The sequence below is a fragment of the Drosophila tropicalis genome, unplaced genomic scaffold (genome assembly GCF_018151085.1).
Source record: "Drosophila tropicalis isolate 14030-0801.00 unplaced genomic scaffold, ASM1815108v1 contig_562, whole genome shotgun sequence".
Taxonomy (NCBI): Eukaryota; Metazoa; Arthropoda; class Insecta; order Diptera; family Drosophilidae; genus Drosophila; species Drosophila tropicalis.
Window position 1 is genome coordinate 412,828 of NW_027173037.1, and position 20,763 is coordinate 433,590.

The 20,763-nt window shown below is 35.2% G+C and overlaps 1 protein-coding gene across 5 annotated transcripts in view; it reads right to left on the reverse strand.

Annotated features, from left to right (window-relative positions):
* Slob (Slowpoke binding protein) overlaps positions 1 to 17,312 on the reverse strand; it is a 43,960-nt gene extending 26,648 nt beyond the window's left edge. For 2 of the 5 annotated variants that reach the window (XM_068287537.1, XM_068287536.1), the window contains exons 1-3: positions 17,169 to 17,312; positions 16,505 to 16,676; positions 511 to 600 (exon numbers count right to left, since the gene is read on the reverse strand). The gene's annotated coding sequence lies outside the window, so the exon portion shown is untranslated. The remainder of the gene's footprint in view (positions 1 to 510; positions 601 to 16,504; positions 16,677 to 17,168) is intronic. The other 3 variants (XM_068287532.1, XM_068287534.1, XM_068287533.1) reach the window with 3 other exon arrangements.
* Positions 17,313 to 20,763: the final 3,451 nt, after the last annotated feature.

The window sequence follows — 20,763 nt, forward strand, 5'->3', positions numbered from 1 at the left end:
ATTTCTGTGTGACCGAAACAAAAGCCGCTAAATGAAATCATGACACATGTCAGAGAGCAAATGTTCTCCAACAATTTTGTTATTTTCCAACAATTTTCGTGCAATCAAATTCTATTTGCCCAGACACTTTGCCTGTTAGTCAGTCAGTCTTTTGTCTCATCTGGAGCCCGTCTCTGGCATCCTGCCAATGTGTTGGGACAATGCCGACTGCTTGCATCAGCCCTTTGCTGAATTCTATTTGAATTTGCCTTTTTTTTTTGTGTGTATGTATGCAGTTTTCATCTTTTGTTCGTTCCTTCTTGTTTTTTTTTTTTTTGGCAACTATTTTGAATTTTGGAAAAAAACTCTAGGATTTATGGCTGAATAATTGTGGTAAGAAATTGTCAAGTTGAAGCAATTTCTAATGGCAGACCAAAACTTTTAAAGTTCAAGGATTCATTGAAGAACTAAGAGTTGAGAGTTGGCACTGCTTTCAATAATGTTCCCCCTACCAGGGGGATTTATACTTACAATCCAGTAGTGCGTTTCAGTATGTCTGCTGGGATTCAGTTGCATCGCACGTTCCTTTCATTTATGGGCACGTCACAGTGGTTGGAGGGGCTGCAAAAGCAGAAGCAAAAGTAAAAAGAATTATGAGTTTTTTGTAAGTTTGCCAAAATAAAAGCTATAAAATAAATTGTACTGTTGATTTTAAGCGGAAAATTTATCGATTTTGGATCAAGTCAAATGTAAAGACTTTAAGTCCCTCTGACTCTTGTTTATAGGAGCGCTCAATATCAAAATGTTTCAAAATATCAGTAGATATATGAGATATTTAAGCGTTTGATGGATTTAATCAAGACTTAATTAAGCAAACTTTATTTAAGTGAAATCACCTACTATGTAGTACTGGTATAATAAATAAAGTATTATAATCTTGTATGTACGTAAAATTTGACCACTTTCTTCGTATCATATCAGACCACCTTAGCATTAACCTGCCGTTCCAATTCGGTAAAGAAGTAGAAAGGACTGATATGCTACATGCATAAGAATTTCGTTCAAAACAATATTAACTGAATATAATTGAAAGAGTCGCACAGACCTACACCGAACATGACAATGGAAAAGAAATAATAAGATAAGAACTTCTACGGCTGCTCATACAAATAGTTACGAATTTTTCTTATCACTAAGTTCAAAGTCGCATAAGGACATCAAGAAGTTAGAAATTTGTTAGTGAGTAGACTAAATGACTTTTTGAAAGTCATTTAATAATTTCAATATTCCTATTTTACTTCTCTAGAATAAATGTTCAATACTTTTGGTTTTAAAGGTATGTATGTAAATAATATATATTTTGTTATGACAAATTAGAAAAAATAACGCAAAACTTAAGGAATCAGCTATTTTTAAACGAGGGTAGTCAGAAGTTTCTGCATGGATCCAATGATTCAATTTTGAAAATTTCAAGATATACCGATATTGCTTCCAAATCAGTGAAACCTTCTATTGAAAGCAATATTTAGATTCAAAAATTATTGCAACTGATCAAAGTAAACGTGATAAGTTTCGAAGAATTAAGATTGTCTAAGAAACAATGTATTAATATCGACAAGACAAATATTATATATCAATAAGCTAATGGATCCATTTTGTCGTTTTGGCGATCATAATCTTTCATGAGGGACATCAATTAAGCTTACATTTAGTTAATTTTGTTCTTATCTCTATTGAGATCTATCCATTAAGCAAAAAACGAAAAAAAACTTAGTTTCCTTTTGTTTTCACTTTCATTAAATTCAGTAAGTCTGCAGTTCTTCGTTCTGGCAATCCTGTTGCTTTCATGTAATTACACTTCATTGATTTGTTTTTGCCCAAAATATAATTGGTCGAATGGCAAACAATGATTTTGCTGTTGTTGTTGTTGTTGCTGTTGGTGTTGGTGCTGCTCCCCCGTTGATTGAGTGAAAGCCTTGGGATTAGCTTTCCTCATCGAATTTCAAGTGGCACTTTGAAGGTGGGGACCGGATGTCCTGCCGAGAGTTGAGAGTTGATGGCCAACATCAAATTCATTTAGCGTTTGATTCACACAAGAGGGTCAATGGATTTTGGAATGGGTCTGAGCTTGAGATACTCAATGGAGCGTTCTCAATGTTTTAGTGGCTGCCGCCTTCGCTTTTATTTTTTAACAATTATCATTATGGCCAGCAAGCGGGTAAACGCTGCCAAATATAAGTGCAAACGAGAGGGACACAGAGGAAGAGCTAAAGAGAGAAAGAACAAAAGTGTGAGTGGGTGTGCGAAAAAGGAAAATATTCTTGGCATTCGGTTTGGCATTGTTTCTGGTATGGTGATGAGGTAGGCAAAAGGCAAACTGTTGATTTAGTCTCTCTGGAAATGCCAGTCATGTACATGGCACGCGCCTGAACTTTGAACTTTTAGGGACCATGGAACACACTAAATGGGATGAAAATGTTGGCAGAAAAACGAAAGAATTTCTCTTAAATTTGAACAATTGAATCAATTAAAGCTTAAAATAGAAACCGAAAAATCTCAATAAAAAAAAAAAGTTCCCTGGTTAAATGTTGGAATCAAGCATCGACCGCATTGAAAACAACATCAACAAGATTGACATTGCCATCATAATTATCTGGTATCCCCTTCTCCCGATTGCTGACATTTCAAAATGTGTTCAAACATATGTCGCGAAATTAACGAGGTTTACTTTATTGTTATGGCCCGCATTATAAAAACACATGAATCGGGCTAATAAAATTGTCAATACTGCACACAAGCACACACACACACACACACACAAACAACAACACACCGACATGTATAACACATTTACAATAAATTACTCATACGACATGTATGCGCTATGACTAGAAATCAACTGCAGCAGCTGACCGAAAATCTGTGTCACTTTCAGCATGTTCATTTATCATCGCTTTGCCTTGGAGCTGGCCAAGGAAACTGGCTAAAAGAGCGACAGACAGGCAGGCAGGCGGGCACAAAAGTGGAAGGAGGAAAGAAGGGAGACACAGTTGGGCGGGTTAGCTGTCATGTTGAGGCAGTCAGCGTTATTTGTCTCAACTTTGACTAGGAGTAGTTGGAAGGGATGTCAAAGGAGAAGGAGAAGGAGAAGGAGTGGTGGATAACCACACCCATTTCGGTGGCTTACATATGGCCCAGCACTTGAGTGAAAACTTTCAAGGCTTTTTCTTACCCTCTTCCCATCTCCGTGTCTCTCTCTCTCTCTCCTCCCTTTACTCGCATCCAGTTCATGTTGCGTGTAAATTCATAATTTTCGTGCCAAAAGCAAAAAGTTTTTATTTGGTTTTGTCGCTCAATTTGATGCGAATGCGTGCCAACTGTATAAGGCGTGGCATTTTAGTATAATCATTATTATTATAACATTAATTAGAAGGCCATTATAGTAAATAACAAAATAAAATGAAGTAATTTGGTCGTTTAATTGAAACAAAATTAAACGTACACCATTCATTTGTTCTATTGCTGTATTTGAGCAGGAAAATTTTGTGAAAACTTTTTAAACAAAATTTGATATGGGTTTTCATTGTATTAAGGGGGCCGGACTCTTGAAATAAAATTATTTAACAAAATGTTTTACGACTTCAGTTCGGTAAACTATCTTATATTGCACCCAGAAGACTGGGCTAACTTTGACCGTAACAAGGTTTTTTTAATAATGAAAAACCTCAGGTAGATTAATGGCAAAAATAGGAATTGAATTGAATAGCTATACGGTTTAGTCATTTTGATAAAATTGGGCCCTTTTCAATTGCTTAATTGAGCTAACTAAAATAAGCTTTTGGGTTGATAGTTCCAATGTTAATCTTTCGAACATGATGAACATTGCTAGAGTCACCTTGTCGTTCCTAGTAGTACACAACATTAACATTACAACGAGAGAGTTGTCCTGGAAAGCTGAACAAACATCTCTAGCTAATTAATAGAAGGTCAATGCTGCAACTACCATGTAATTTGTCAAACTCTATTTTATACCATAATTTGTATTTGTTTTTTATGATTAGTTGCTGACATTTTAGAGCTGTAAGTTTAACGGTCTAGAAAGAGTTTTGCGTTGATCCAGATAAACGCACAGTGGGTCAGGTTAAAAAAAAGGTGAGTAAGAGATAAAACCACCAAGTTTATCATCAGCAGACTTTGATAAAGAATCCAGAATAGTAATGGCCAATTACTTTTAGCGTTAAAGATATGGTAAGGTCATTACATGGATTCTTTAACGAATCTGCTGATGATTTCTTTCTTTATTATTTAATTCCACTCTACTTATTTTATATTCTAAATCAAGCTGTTGAAGTTTTCAGAAATAATTATAAAGTCAAAAGACAAATTGCAAAGGCAATGACAAATTGATTTCATCTTTTGCAATGAATTATTCATTGACCACCAAGAGATCTTAGTTGAGATTAAATAGGTTTAAATATTTATTAATTTCTTGTGGTTGATATTTAAATAACAAAATTCAATTATATTCCGGCAAGTAAACCATGAAGCAAACACTGTAACCTTCACCTTTTACATTTGCAATAATAGGAGAATATGTTATAGACCCACACTATTTGTTTTAATCGTCCCTTGTATTGGATTTATGATTATTTTATGAAAAGATGATTATCTCTGTGGTGTTTCTAAGCACCCAGCAACATGCAGCACGGACATAGATTTAAGTTTCTTTCACTCACTCTCTCTCTCTCTCTCTCTCTCTCTTTGTTTCATGTTGCATGTTGGAACACTTCCGGCACTCTGGCAAAACAAAATTGCCATTGACAATGGTAATGCTAATGTTAATGGTAATGGTAATGTTAATGGCAAAGAAAAATGGCCAAAAGCGTAAAACTAGAAACGTGGCAAATGAAATGCAAATAAACAAACCTCGGTCGGTCGTTTCTCGGTTCTTCTGTATGTTCTTCTGGTCAGTTCCGCACAAGTCTGCATTGAAAATGGACGCCGGCAATTTATATAGGAAAAAAGTATGTTCTTGTTGTTGTTTCTCATGTATTTTCATTTTAATTAACCGACTCAAACCCCTTCCCGTATCTTTCTTTTTCCTTTAACCCATCTCGTACGAGTGTGTGTGAAAATTAAATTAAATGGAGTAAATGCTGAGTGAACTATTCAATTTAAATTTCTTGTTGACAACGTCATAAACATACATACATATAAAAATATATTTATTTGGTTGTGTACATATACATACATACAATGTACATACTTTGTGGGGTAAATGCAAATCAATAAAATTGATTGTCGAGTACAAGGAAGAAGTATGTAGTCGACGAAAGCAAAACACAAAAAGAAAAAAAGAGAAAAACAAAAAAGAAAGAAAAAGAAAAGCTAGCAGAGAGAAAGGAAAAGCTTGAACCTTTTCTCTCTGCTGTTTGGTTGTGCAGGTCAGTAATGTCATACCACCACCAATGTGGCTCAGAGAGAAAGAGTAAGCGAGGCAGACACAACGAGAAAGCCACTGAGAGCGAGAGTAAAAACTTTACGTGACATTTTATCCAACCGCCTATTTGGCCCATTCTCAAACCACCGGCACTCGGATTTCGAAATGCAATTTTAATGTTCAGCCTCGCACCGGTAATGGCGACGAGAACTCTACCTTTTTCCCCAAGGGATGCTTCCGGTCGCAACAGCTGCTTCACAGTCACCACTTTTCCTCTCGGTCCTGCCCCCATGAAACCAGAACATAGTTCAAGCCGGATGTAATAAAAACAGACGAAGACCAAACGTTGAAGTTGGCGCATGCAAACGGAAATGCAGGCGGTACCCTCCTTCCTTTCCATTCCTTCAAGCGTACCATATGCCCAACTTCTGACCATTCTCCACACAGACCTCGGTACATAGAATGTTTTATTTTTTTCCAAGAATTCCTATTTTCGGCTTGATACAATTCGTGATTGCACAATCCTTGTATTTATGGTGGAAGGTTGACATTTGTAATTGCCAACAAGGAAGTTTGACTGGACAAGGTGAAACCATAAATTGTCTTTCTTATCTAAGACGGCAAAAAAACATATTTTCACTTGAAATATTGCGTCAACAATACTTGAAAACATAAGCCAATCAGAAAGTTAAGGAATTTGAAGAAACATTTCTTAGTTCTAGGGGTAGCTTAACTTTCTATATAAAGATGAATTAAAAATCAATAGTTTTTAGTTAAAAATATTTTCACTTCTCTAGCCTATAGCATACATTCAGGACCTAATTTCGCCCCAATTAACAGGCCTGGATCGAATCTGTCCTGCATTCATAATGTGAAATAGTTTTGCCTTCTTTCTTAAACTTAAGCACACCAAAACTCGAGTGATAAACATATAACAGACGCTTTAAAAAAGTATATCAAACAAGATTGATTTCCTTGTTTGGCTAGGTATCGTTGTCCAATTCGTGATGTTTTATCTCCCAACAAATAATCCTCATATACTTAGCTAATATCCTGGCAAATATCGCAAAAGAATAACAAAAAAACAAACAGATATGGTGTTGATCAAATTCATATGTGCATACATACATATATGCTTTATATATAGAAAATATTTTTATTAAAACCGACGAACCAACCCAGTGGGTTGTCATGGATGTCCTTGTTTTTGTTGACGTTCTCAGTCCTTTTATACGTTTTTTCTTTTGGGTTTTTTTTTTACACCACGGCAAATTGAATTCAGGCAAAATCTCTTTGAGTTTCTCACACGCTTTTTATTACTTTATGTGGCAAAGCCAAAATCCTCGCTGCTCAGCGTCCTCCTTCTGTCTACTGTCTGACTGCTCATAGCAAAGTTTACTGTCAAAATTGGAAAACCGTCAGTGGTTCTTTTATTTTTTGGAGTGTTGTAAAAACGTTTAAAATGAAAAAAAATAAGTTTATAGTTATGTGGATTTCAATATGTAGCGAGAACTTTGTTTTTCTGATTTTTGTTATGCCATTTGCCTGTCTTTTGCCTATATACCTTTAGGTATATTTTTGGCCCTGACACACATTTCGCTGAGAGAAGGGAAATGACACCCAAAATGCTGAAGCTTCTCGGTTACAGCTTTACTTTTGTTTTTGCCCGCGTTAGGCGGTAAAGAGATTAATTAACCCGATTCCGGCTGACAGTTGGCACATTTCCTGCTGCAGCCGCAGTTAATTAGCGCTTGAAAGAGAGTTCCTCTACATTTTCCCGGTCCCTAGACCCACGCACATTTAGACACAGCGACACACACACAAACACAGTGTTGACGTCACTTTTTTATAGCGTTGAAGGCAATTTGACTGTGTTCCAGAAACAGGACAATGCTTCAATTACTGCACAGTATGGCCAAAAGCAAATGTCCTTCGCTAGCGAATGTGCAAAATAGTTTTGATGATTATTTATCAGCCGATAAAGACAATTGTCTGTCAAATGACAATCTGTTGACAGTTCTCAGAGGCAGTCCATTGTTTTTGTCCGCTCTGATTGCCGGACATTTGGATAATGAAGATATATTTGTGCTCTGAGCTGACATTTTTTTTTCTGATTGATTAAAAATTAAACAAAAGGAACATTTTTGAGGATATTAAAAGCTAAGATACTTTATATAAATTGGTAGAGAAAGTAATTAAAACAATAGTCAACAGTTAAAGACTACTTTGAAGGATAGAAAAACTGCTAGTCCTTAGAGCTAACTTTCCTTTTTGCTTAGGGGCAAATCAGAAATGGTTCACTGCCTGATGGCCCTATATGCAAAATAGTTAAGGGGGCAACGCAATCATCTCCCTAGAAGTATACCTAAAAGCATTGCTAGAGGATTCATGCTGACCTGACCCACAAAAAATGTCATAACGAACTGGTCCCCCGCAAGGGACTGGCTCAGCCTAGATAGCCTTGTCTTAAAGTTCACAAATTCAGGCATTTCCAAGATAACTTCAAATTTGTCTTTAAGAAAAGAATTTCATTCATGAAATTATCAATTCTTTGGTTAATTGACACTTGAAAAAAAAAAAATGTTAAGAAAAAACGTGGAAGAAAAGAATCAGTGTCAATGGGCCAATCAAATCAAAGGCTCATTCATTTATCCCAGTAAGTAAGTTTGCCAACTTTCATTGAAAATTGAGATAAACGATTTGCGGAATGAAATCCTTATATCGAAAATTGATGGCCACGGCTGTGGCAATGTCAATTCGTTGAAAAACCACAATGACAGTAGACACCGTTTGTCCGTGTCGTTCGATTGGCAGACTGACTAGATACCGGCTAATTCCGTGCAGACAGGCGGTCACAAGTGTCTGAAGTATCTAAATGGAGAGTCCAGAAAGGATAGAATGCCGTCATTTCGAATGTAATTTAATTATGCAAACGCAATGTGAAATCATCACGGTCTGCAACCTTAAGCGACCCTTTGTGGCCATGTTAAATATATAGACAGTATGTATAGATCCACAGACATTGGGAACTCGTTCAATCATTAATCATTTATGCACACTCATGTATGTATGCATATGTGTGCGGAACTTCTTATTAATTGCCTACATTTCAGGCACGCAAATCGCCTGGAAATGTTCCGTGAAAAGGAGAGACAGAGAGTGTGATTTACGGATATCGTTTTAAGCTCTCTTATCCCGCAAACAACAAATTGAATGCATATATAAACAGCTTTTAATCATATGTAAATCGGTGTAATTGACATTGTTTGCCTTTGTCCCACAGTTTCAACAGTAATTGACTGTGTGGATGAGCTTCTAGCATTTCAAATGAGATACGGCGACAGTTGAAGGCAATAGAAATCATTATAATATGGAACAGGTGAATCCTTTGCACTTAACGGAAATGGGAAGCATTAACTAAACCACTTTTGGTTTGGTTATAGAACTTGTTGCAATAAGGATATAAAAACCAAAGGGTCAGGGCTATCTTCCATGTTTTATCCAAAAATCTTAGGCTAAATAGCTTCCAAAGTCAGTTTGTTATTTATTGAAGTCACAGTTCTTCGTCGTTCTTATGGGACTTTATAATATAGTCGTCCAATCTTAATCAAATTTAGTTTTATTTTCGACTCACAAATATTAAATTTCAAAACAATAGCTAAGAAAAAAAAGACATTATAAAATAAAATGAAACTTGAGCTGCTTTATTCATATACACGAGTTTTTTCCCATTAAATTATATTAGCTTGTAAATTAAAAATGCGATATTTATAGTTGAGAAAAAGACACGAAATGTCTCGAAATCAGTATTAAACATGCCAATGAGAAAGATTTATGAGACATTCGTAAACAGAAATAGGTTTCTTTTTACCTTAAACACGTCATTACGAGAGTCTTCCAAGAAACACAATCATTAGACACATTTTCATTTCCCAAGATAATAAATTTAAAAAAATTCTGAACAAATATTTTAGCACTGGAATAGAATGGAGTGTTTGTGTAGAGTAATAGACACCATGAGAGGAAAGCAACAAGAGAAGATGTAGGAATAACAACTTAGTTAGGCCACTTGCTATAAGCTAACTTAGAAAGACTTATGTTCACCATTTAAACATAGTACTTTAGTTTTGTCTAGGTTTCGACATTTTTAAAGATTCAAAATGCTTAAAAATGAAACCCAAGTTTTGATCATGGTAGTTTAGTTGAGAATTTTTATGGCCCAAGTTTGAGAATTGTCCAATTCACAGATTGATTGCTATACGAACCACTGAAACATTGTACTTAAACGTCATTATTCCATAGAGTCTACTCTTCAATCCTTTTTGCCACTCAATAAAATCAACGCTCAAAACTATGTATACCCCTGCGATCCTTGAGTTAAACGTAATATAAACTTCTTAATGGCTTGGCCATTAAATAAACCGGATAACCAGAGGAACAGGCAATACAAAAGTCATCAAAGTGGAATGAAAATTAAAAAATTAAATGCACTCTTCGCCTCTTTATGGCTAATTCTATTATGCCATCTCTTTTTCACTCTTTTTCTGTTTCTCTGGCATTTTCTACCCTCCTCTTGGTTACGGATTATGCAAATGGTTATACGTCGACTTGTCGTTCTCTCATTGTCATACTGTGTGATATGTATGTGTATGTATGTCTGTTTGTATGTCCTCGAGCTCTGTTCTAGTTCTCGGTATTATCTGTGTGTTGGATAAGTAATTATGCCAGAAATTACAATAAAGTCGCATTTGGAAACTAAAATTCATTTGCATATGCCACTGCCCAGTGGGTCGGGTCATAACGAGTGGCCACAATTCGACATTTTGCTTATTGAGATGAAGGAAACTTTCTCTATGTTTCTTATGTGTGTGTGTGTGTGTGTGTGTGTGTGTGTGTGTATCTGTATGTGTGAGTTTCTGTTTGACCTGAATGCGCTTTCAGTTTTGCATTAAGCTAAAGGCTGTTTTGCGGTTTTGCGGTCCATATCCTACCTGAGCGGAGTGAAGGATGTCTAAAGATGAACCGCTCTTTGAGTTCCTCTTTTCCACTTTCTTTTTATTTTTGCTTTGTGCAGTGACTCGTTTTGTGAGCATTTTCAAGGTACCCTCCTTTTTTTCATTAAACTAAGCTTTAATCAAAATTAATGATTTCAAAAGAAGTCATGGAATAACCAACATAGCTTTTTGCTATAAAGTGGGCTTAACAATTTCTAGTTAGCTACATTGTGAAGTTATACAATGCACGTTAGACAGCTGTATTTGAAAGTTATGGATAGCAAGTTGAGCCTTAAAAGTTTATGTCAAAGTTTAGAAGAACGAGAAACAAAAAGTGTCGAAACTGGGCTTTAAAACTGCATAACTAACTTTGTCAACGAAAGTTGGAAACTAAAACTTTAAGATTTCCATAAATTTGGCAATATTTGGTTAAAGATTTTTGTATGTATTTGAACTTTAAGTTTTTAGTTCTTACTTGTATATGCCTAACATCAATTTATTCATCGTTTGCCATTTTAATTACCAATGTTGTGGCAAAACAAAATCCAAGTTAAGTCACAAAACAAATGACAAGCGTTGATAAACACAAGAGAAAAACAAAGAAATTATACAGCATGCAGCATAAGAAGATGCCAAAAGAGAAAGTAAAGATGGAAAAGAGGAAACAAAAAAAAAAATACGGAAGCCGCAAAGAACCATTTGAGTCCATTAGCCGTTAAGCCAATGACAACGCCGCACATCGTAATAATGTCGTCAGAGAGTGCGGCTCACCTGTAAACTGAGCCGTTTTCGCCCTCAAACAGTACCGCACCACATCCACACACACCCCCTCCCCCCTTCTCTTATTTTTCCAACTATCTATCTCTCACTTGGGCAGCATTAAAAAAAAAAAAAAAAACAGAAAAAGCAAAACAAGTTGGTTGCTGCCTGCTGTGCAGGAGTGCAGAAAACAAAAGCGGCAACTGTTGAAAGTCCACTTTAGTCCAGTCCCAGGCAAAAGTAGGGCAAAAAAGAAAAGGAAAAAAGAAAATATTGTATAAATATTGTAGAAACTTTTCCTCCACATTCCCATTTGGTTTTCGGTACGGTCCAGTCCGGTCACTCACTACGGAAATGTGCAGCATTTCATATGCGAACGTCATGTTTAATTTTATAATTACGTGAACGAAAATGTGGCAGGCAATTAGCCCAGTAAGTGACTAACAAATTTGTGTGCCATTTAACAACCTGAACCCGGGAATTACCCTCTGATGTATGTATGGATGTTCTTGCATATTAAGGCTGCCAATGCAAAACGGAAATATGATTTGTGTTTTTGGTAGCTTTCAGACCTGCCGCCGGAAACGGAAGTTGTTCGCATGTCGATTCAACAGAGTGAATGAGTGAGTGAGTTGCGAGGCAGGCAACTCAACGATTCCAAATACGTATCCAATTTGTTTGACCAGCAATTGATACACACATTAATATTTATGCTAATAAATGTTTTCGCTTATTTTATTCAATATGCAAATTGGGAATGTTATTAATGGAAGTCATTAAACGAAATGTATATACATAAGTAAATAATAATATGTAATTAAATGTTAAATGAAATCATTCTTTCTAAGCTGTTATTATATTCTAATTTGAAAGTCTATTTAGAGATTTAACGATTCATAAACTGACTAGTAGTTGATGAAGTGAAAACAATGGAATAGAGGTGTTAGAAACATTGCACTAAATACGATAAACATCATTTACGATTAGGGAATTCAGAGAGATTCGTTTGATACAAAAAATGTAGCATACTTTTTGGCAACATTAAGTTAAATAATTTGATTTAATTTCGAACTAGTTTAGTTTCAGTTTAAGTGAAAAATATGCTGAAAATCTTACCTAAAATTGAAAATTTCATTTAACGGGGCACTTCTACATAAAATATTAAAGATACTTATATACAAAATTCATTAATTGTCAATAACGACAGCTTTGTGAGAAATATTTTAGCAATGGCCTTAAATTTATTGAAAGTTCCCATAAATTACTAAAATGTTGCCGTGTGTTTTTTATGTCAACATGTTGACACACATACACATACACAAACACACGCACACACACACACTGTGAAATTTGCATTTTACTGGCTAGGCTACTTTTTTTTATGGATATAACTGGGGCGGGGCGGTGCGGACTCGAGTCGAGAAGGTTAAAGCAAAAAAAATGAAAATACAATGGGCGGGGTGGTACCATTGTAGATCCTTGGTTTGATAAAGGCTCCCCCTGGTTGGTGGTTAAAATGGTATTTTAATTGTGTTTGCATGAAGAAGAAAAACAATGAAAATTTCAAATTTACAATAAACTTATCTTTTGTTCATTTTATACCCTTGCAAAGAGTATCATTGAATTTGTAAGAGTATGAAAGAAACTCCACTTGCAATTTATCTCAAAAACATAATAAATACTAAAAATTTAGAAATTTTTTGTAACTTGTTAAGCAGACATATCGCTTTCGATTGGCTTTCGATTTGAAATGGTTATAAAAGATTTAAAGCTTTTAGGGCATTTGTTCTTCCGCGGTTTATTGTGACTGTCACGACATTATCTTCTCCTCGTTACCTTTGGCCCCCGGCTGCCATCGCCCACAGAAGGCCCTAAGAGAAATTCAATGCTCCACCATAAACGTTATTTAAGTTGATTTTTATTGCTGCCATTTGCTAAATGTCAAATATTTCTTTGCTTTTGTCATCGTGTCTTTGATTTCATGTGTTAATGTTACTTTAGAAAATATATCTATATATGTACATATGTTAAAGGTCAAGCTCTGACCTTTAGCGTATGGCAAATGAATGTGTTGTTCAGTTTGTTTATTTGATATTTCTTTCGGCCCCATAAATATTTTGGACTGGCCTAGTCGATAATCTCTTCAAAAGTTTTTAATGAATGACAGGCCAAAACCCCCGCGACAAGCACATAAACAAAATTTAGAGCCACACCCACACCAATATATTTATACAGATATATACATACATATATGTGTATATATGTATGTATGTATTTGCACATGGCTCATGGGAGTAGAATGTAAAGCCCAAAGCGAATGCTAACTTTGACCTTTTGCGTAAAAACGAAAAGTGAAATAAACAAACAAACAAATTGAAGCCAGCAAACACACAAGCGGGAAAAACATATCAAGACTCTACTATGTAGTTGTGTGTGTGTGTATGTGTGTGCGTTTCTGGGTGGCGCCTGAATGATGGGGCGTGGCAGACTTGACTTAAAGGAGCAGGATGAACTAATTCCCTGCGAACAAAAACCTAACCAAACGAAGCCAAAAAAAAGGGCTTAAAATAAACATTTTGCTACAGGAGCAGCAGCAGCAGCAGCCACCACGCACACATAAATCAGCGGAGAGGAAAAGTATTTTGTCGATACAAAATAACAATTTATAGAACGTTAGTAGAATGAGAGCAAGCAATGGAATAAACCCTTGGGCAACAAAGAAATGGTTATGAACTTACACTAGTTAATCGCAATACAAGAATACAAGACCCTTAAAAGACCAGTTTTTCTTTCTTTTTTGTGACCTGTATTCATTCCTTAATTTATCCGCCTAATTTGTCTTTAATTTCTTTTATCAAAAAATCTTTCTTTCGCTCCAGCTTCTTCTAATTTGCAAAAATAGTATAACAAATAATATAACCCATACGCCCTATTGCTTGTGAATATGATATGAAAGGGAAGTGGTTGTTTGCCCATTTGTGCATTTGCCTGAATTATTTCAAATGGGACAGTTAAGACGCAATCGTCAATGCAAAATGGAGATGGCTTTCACATCTTTGTCTTGTCACAGAGGCCCTTAAAGGAATGCGCATGAAATGCTTTGAATGCCGCCACGTTGCATTACTCTCAATTTGAAAAGCGTTGGCAATTGGAATGCATTATATCCTCAAGGACATCAGCATCAATAGAATCACCAGTATCAGCACAAGCGTCAGTGTAAGCACTATCAAAGGATGCTCTTTTACTTTTTATTTCTTAACATTACCAGGAATTTTATGCAAGGATTATGGCCATAAGCTAACAAGAGTTGGCAGTGCCTTTAGGGCTAATGTTCTATTTTTATGGCTTTGTGCCCTGAACTAGCCAAATGAACGACAAAGAACTTTGCAAAAGTCGATTGTGAGAAAGCAGCGGGTCTCAGTTTACAATTTCAATCGATTCCCTGATGTTTCCAGTACGAGTGTGCGAGGATTTCAATCTGGCGCTTGTTCTTTTTGCTTTGCTATTTGCCTTAGACACATCTATTGTTCTTCGACATCATCCCAAGTCTGTGCTGGCACACACACAAAATTCTATTCGATTTTTACGTTTTGGCTCTGGCTTGCGGCTCCATTTTCATTTGTTGATTTGATTTTCATGTTAATTTTGATAGAAAAGTTGGATCAATAGATCGTTGGCATTTTGGGATGCGGTAACCCCCATAACACTTAAGTGCGACCAAGTGTCGCCTACGACAGCACAACGCAAAAAGTATTTACGACATTTATGCTAATTATGCATAAAACGACGCCCTTTTGCAGCTACACCACAAAGGGAGTGAACGTTGCGTATGCGTAATATTTGACTTTCTCTTTGTTTTGGTCTATTTCCAAACTGCTTGCTTCAGTTGGGGTGACGAAAAAAACAAAGCATCGAGATTTTTGACGCAGTCCACTCTAAAAATAGACAATTGAGCTCATAGATGGAATAACTTAAGGACCAAAACAACACACCAAGCATAAACAAAGAATAGACGAACAACTTTTCTTGTAAGACAAAGTGTTATTCGTTTAGAGGGCAGAGCGGGCAGTGGTTATATCGTTCATTCAAAGATGAACTAAAAGGTTGAAGGAAAAAATATGTAGAATTTGTAAATGTGTATAGACCAATAATTCTATTATTTGCGATTATATGGCAAGACAATGCTAAATTGATTGGCAATCGTAAAATAACTGAATGGAATAGCTTTATAGTTTACTTCAATGATTGCAAAATCGAAATGTGAATCATTAGCAAAGTTTACTTCTAACTTTCTGCAAAAGACGGCATTTGAAAAGAAATCAAATTATCTTATTAAATTAACTTTGCATAATCTACATAAATACAAAAAAGTAAGTTGGATGCTTTTGTTCACTTTCATATCTAAGGACTGTATTTGTGTATTGAACTATAATGGAATTTAGATAAATATGAGTTTACAGTGGATTCGACTTTAAAATATTGGATTTCACGTTGAGATTAATCTTTTTGACACAAGCGATTGTAAATTTTGGACATCCCATTTCAAACATGCTTTACTTTTTTCGACCAAGAAATTGAAAAGGTTTGAGCACTCGTGATGGCTAATCTATGTTATGTTCATATTTATTGTTAAAGGGCTTGAAGGCAGAGGTTGTCTCTTCAAAGAGTTAAGCGTATTGGACTACTAATACATACATATATCTATATAGAAGGCATAGTATACATTCATAAGTATGTGGAATTGGGTCTCGTTTACCCCATTCTCTTTAAGATGTAGCGATGAAAACAAGATTCAACTAGTAGATGAAACTCAGATTGAACAAAAAATAAGAGAGAAACAAAAATTGAAAACAAATTTAAGAAACAATCATTCAAAAATGACAATTGTGATGATCTAAAATTTATGTAATTAGTTCTAACAGAACTACTTTCTTTTACCTCTGAGTGTATCTAATGACTGTCTAAACTTCTGTCAAGATTCCACATCAAAATTAATCAAATTTGGTATCTCTAATTATATTGTTTTTCAAGGATTTTAAAAACTTGTCTCTAAGAAAATGATTTGTAAATATTGATTTGAGATTAGCAATCCAAATGTACCTAAAACATACCTAATTCAATTCTCCAAGAGAATTATTATTATTTCAGCAAAAAGGTAATTCAAATTTCATGATTATTAAGTCTTACTTAGTGCTTTGGTCTTTATTTGCTTATTCATAAATTTACACAAATTTCAAATTATCTTCGACAATAGAATTTCAGCCTGATGCTCTAAGCTTGATAAATAGGTCATTTTATGCCTCTACCACAATTTTATGGTAGATAAACTCACCTGTAACCAAAAGGATGGCAAAAAACGTTCCGTTGATTGTTTGTTTGTATTTTCTTTTCTAGTATGGGTTTTTGGTTTTTGTTTTTGCCTTTTGCTGATTGTATTTATATTAATTGACAATTTTATTTTCTGGAATTTTCACTCACGAATGTGTGTACTATATATTTGCTGGCTATATAGGCAAATATTCTTATATACTCTATATTACAACGCGAAGTTTCCCTTCTTTTCTTTTGTTGTTGTTGTTGATGATGATGAAGAGGATGATGACGATAATGTTGCCGATGACAATGCGAATGCGGATGCGTCTCAGGTCAGAGAGTCAGAGAGATGCGTTCCGTTGCAATGCTCTCGTGCAACTGAATGAAATGAAATGAGTTTACAGTTTCAAGTTTTCGGTATTCTTGGTATTTTTTTGTTTTTTTGTCGGTATTCGTCTTTTTTCTTTACAATTCTGTTGTTTTCCGTTGTGAGTGAGAGCACTGTAGGGCAAAGCAAACACAATTGAAAGTGAGTTCAACAACAACAACAACAACAACAATGGAAACAAATTCCTTAAATAATTTATAACATTTTTGAAGGCTTGCCGAATGGAAAAGAACCAACTATAATGCTATGTGTGTTTAAAAAAAACTTGTGTTTTTTTCAATTAAATTTGTCGTACACTTTTCTCAGCAACTTTGTGTTTTATTTATTTGATAATTTTTGTACCGCTAACTTGAGAACTTCGCTGAGAAACGCGCGTGAAATCGCAAGAGAGTGACTAAAAGAGACAAGACGTCCACTCCGCAGCGTTACTCGAACTGGATTGAAAAGCTGCCAGCCGCTTTCCACCGCTGCCTGTTTTCTGTTTTGTTGGGAAAACACGGAGAAAATATCTCTTCTCCAGTTTTTCCTAAAAGTGCCGCTACCGCTCGTTTCTTGCTTTCGTTCGGTCGTTCGTTTCTGTTTCGCCTCATTCGGTAGTTGGTTAGTTGTGGTTGTGTTTTCTTTTTCGGCTGCTGCTCCTCGTGCGTATGTATAAAATTTACAAAATTTCCATTGACACCCTTTTTTTCAGTTTGGTCCAACTAACTACTGTTCCATTGCCAGATTGTTTCATGACAGTCTCTCGCTCTCTCTCTCTCTGTCTCTAGAATACTCCAGCTGTTTGTTCCTTCTTATAATTTTCCAGGTGGTCAAAGGTACAAGAACAATAACAACAATATGAGAAACTTTTCTATCACCACACGCATAAAATCACACACAATCCCCCAAGCACACACGTGTACATATGTAGATTTTGAGAGAGATTGGCATTTCAACTCTCAGTGACACGTCTCAGCTGTTTGAACCTTATGTTTTGATTTAGTTGTTGGCAATCCAAACCGTTATAATTTAAAAGTACAACAAGGTGCAGCAAAGTGCAACAAAAGGAGTTTGAAATTTAAGCAAAGCCAAGAGTTTATTATGATATTTAATCATTTAAGAAAGTTATTCTCAAAATATGTCGACTCTATTGTGATGTTCGAGTAAGGTCTTTAGATTCAAAATAAATATGTATAATTTGATATTTCAATCTAAACAAAAAATGCAAAAAGTAGCAGAAACCAGCCTTCATATTGCATTTTCCACAACTAATGTGAAAAATTTCGTGTTTTCTAAAATTAACTTTTCAAAATTTAAAAAAAAAAATTGTTTAGATTAGTTACATGCAGTCTGTTTATCCGAAAAAAAACTTCCCAGAATCGTCAAATTAAAAATATCTTGCGAATAAGAAATTTCAAACAAATTTATAAAGGACTAAAAAATATTACAATATTTTATAATAAAATACTTATTGCAAAGATGAAAAATTACGTATACGCATAATATTATGTCAGGAATATAGACCAGAGATTGAAATTCACATAATAAAGAAACCTAAATAGATCAGATGTTTCGATTCTCCAGCTTTCTTTCTATATTTGACTTTGATATCCAGGCTGATTTTGGATAATATTGTGTCATATAACTTAACTTGGCAATAGTAAATGCGGTTGTAATATCATGTGATATTTTTTGTTTAAAAATACGATTTATTAAACATTTACTTCCATTTCTATAAATGTTTTTAAACTTTTAAAATAATTTCAACCTTTTACGGTATTAAATGTAATTTAGATGAGATAAGTTCTCTCTTTTCCAGTGGGTAAGCTTTCACTGGAGAGCAAAGCTTTTGATAGCCAGTCAAGCGGCAGTAGTAATGTAAAGAGCTTTTACTCGACAAAATAGCATTGAAATCTTGGCAGCTGGCATTTTTGGTTGTGTTTTTTTTTTTGTATTATTGTGTTTCTTCATCTGCTTGCATTTCATTGATGCCAAAATATAGGTCAACAATGTGCTTCGAGAGAGCCAAGAGAATGGCTCGCAGGATTCGAGAAAGAGGGAGAGAGAGAGTGAGATAGGGAAAGCAAACTAACGAGGTAGAGATGTGATGTTGCTTATAAGAGGTTGAAGGCTTTTGGCGGTGTCGTCAACAAAATTATCAGTGCAACGATGCTGGCCTATCATGAAGAACAGAACAACATGCAGGGCAAACATAGAAATTCGTTACTGATTTAGTTCATTTGATGTTTTTTATCTCGATGTTTCGAAGTGGGACAACAATTTGTCTTACATTAAGTATACGCAACGTTATCTTGGAATGGAATTCCTATGACAGAAGCTCATCATGTTGCCATATTTTCATGGCATCATTGCAGGCTTGGGCTTTATTATTCAACACATAGCTGACAGTTGAAGAGATTTTCTGGCATTGCCCTTTGGACATTTTCCTTTACTTGTTTCTTTATATATTTTATGACATTCAAAATTGGGTCAAAAGTTGAAATCGCTAAACGCTGTTGGCTCAGTTGTGTTGCTTTAGCTAAGCACATTTCGCAGGATAATCCTAATTGCGAGGAGGTGAAGGAGAAGCTCTTTTTTTCCTTCTCATTTTCTCCCTCTCTCTCTCTCTCTCTCTGTTGCCACAATCCTGCCTCTGTGTATGTATGCATGTACGCATAGTGTGTGCGCTTTTGCTAAGTATGTGTGTATTAAATTGAGTTCGTTGCATTCCGGCAAGGACTTAAAGCAAAAAGCTTGTAACTCTCAAGGAGACATAGAGCACAGAACATTGCTCTTTACTTATTTCAATACTCTAGAAAAAGTTGCATAGATTTTTATTGAAAGTTTGCACAAACAGCTGATTAGCTTAAAACTCAAGAGCTCCCTACAGTCAAGTGGTGCGTCTTCTGAAATTAACTTTGTGCCTAGATTAGAAAGTGTTTTTTCATTGATCTATCATGTATCTTCTTACTTTCTTCTTTTCTAACTGAATAAATCATTCATCCTTAAGAGTTGACTATCTAAAGAATCTAGTTTGTTTAGTTAATCCCAGAAATCGTTGCACCAGTCTGACCCAATTCGATAGGTGTAATCGGTGTGAAGCAGACCCAACGGAAACCCCAGGTCTCTGGTCTTAGCCATATAAGTTAAGCCAAAGCATTCGAAGAATGCTATTAGTAGTTTTATTCAGCCTTTTTGACAGTTGTTAATGTCTTTTCTCCTTTCAGTGTCATACATATCGACAGCGATTCAGCATAGTTTTTAGTTTTTAGTTAGTTTGAACACACAAAACTATAAACAAAATTAATTTGATTCTAATTCCAACAAATTTAATAAATTGATATATTTCATAAAAATTTCCATTGAAATCGAGAACATGGAAATTTCAGTTCAATCGCTGTCGTGTATTTTTTCTTATCTATGTTTTTTGTGTGTTCAATGTATCGGTTAATAAATAATACTTATTTAAGAAAATTAGTAATATTCTTTTCACCAGATTGATTTGAACTTCAATTTGCATTCGAGTAGCTTGGCTCGAAGTCAAAAGCCAGATGAGGGCTCAAATCGAAATTCTTCAAAATCATAAGCAAGAACAGACTTAAATTAATGTTGAAATTTGAACTCAATTAAATAATTGTGTGCTTTTAACAAAATATGCAGACAGAAAGTGTGTGATAACATCTTCAATGCCATAGCCAGACTCCGTTTTATTATTATTATTCTTAATGTTAAGAGACAAAGTCAGTCGTTGAAAAATTAGTTTTATTGTGCACGTGAGACATTTTATGTAGATCCCCCAAGGTAAGAATGAAATTTATATAAGCCACTTGAGTCACATTTTTGCATTATGCTTATCGCACAACAATTTATTTAAGCCACAAAATTAATCTACTTTCTACTAGCAACGATGA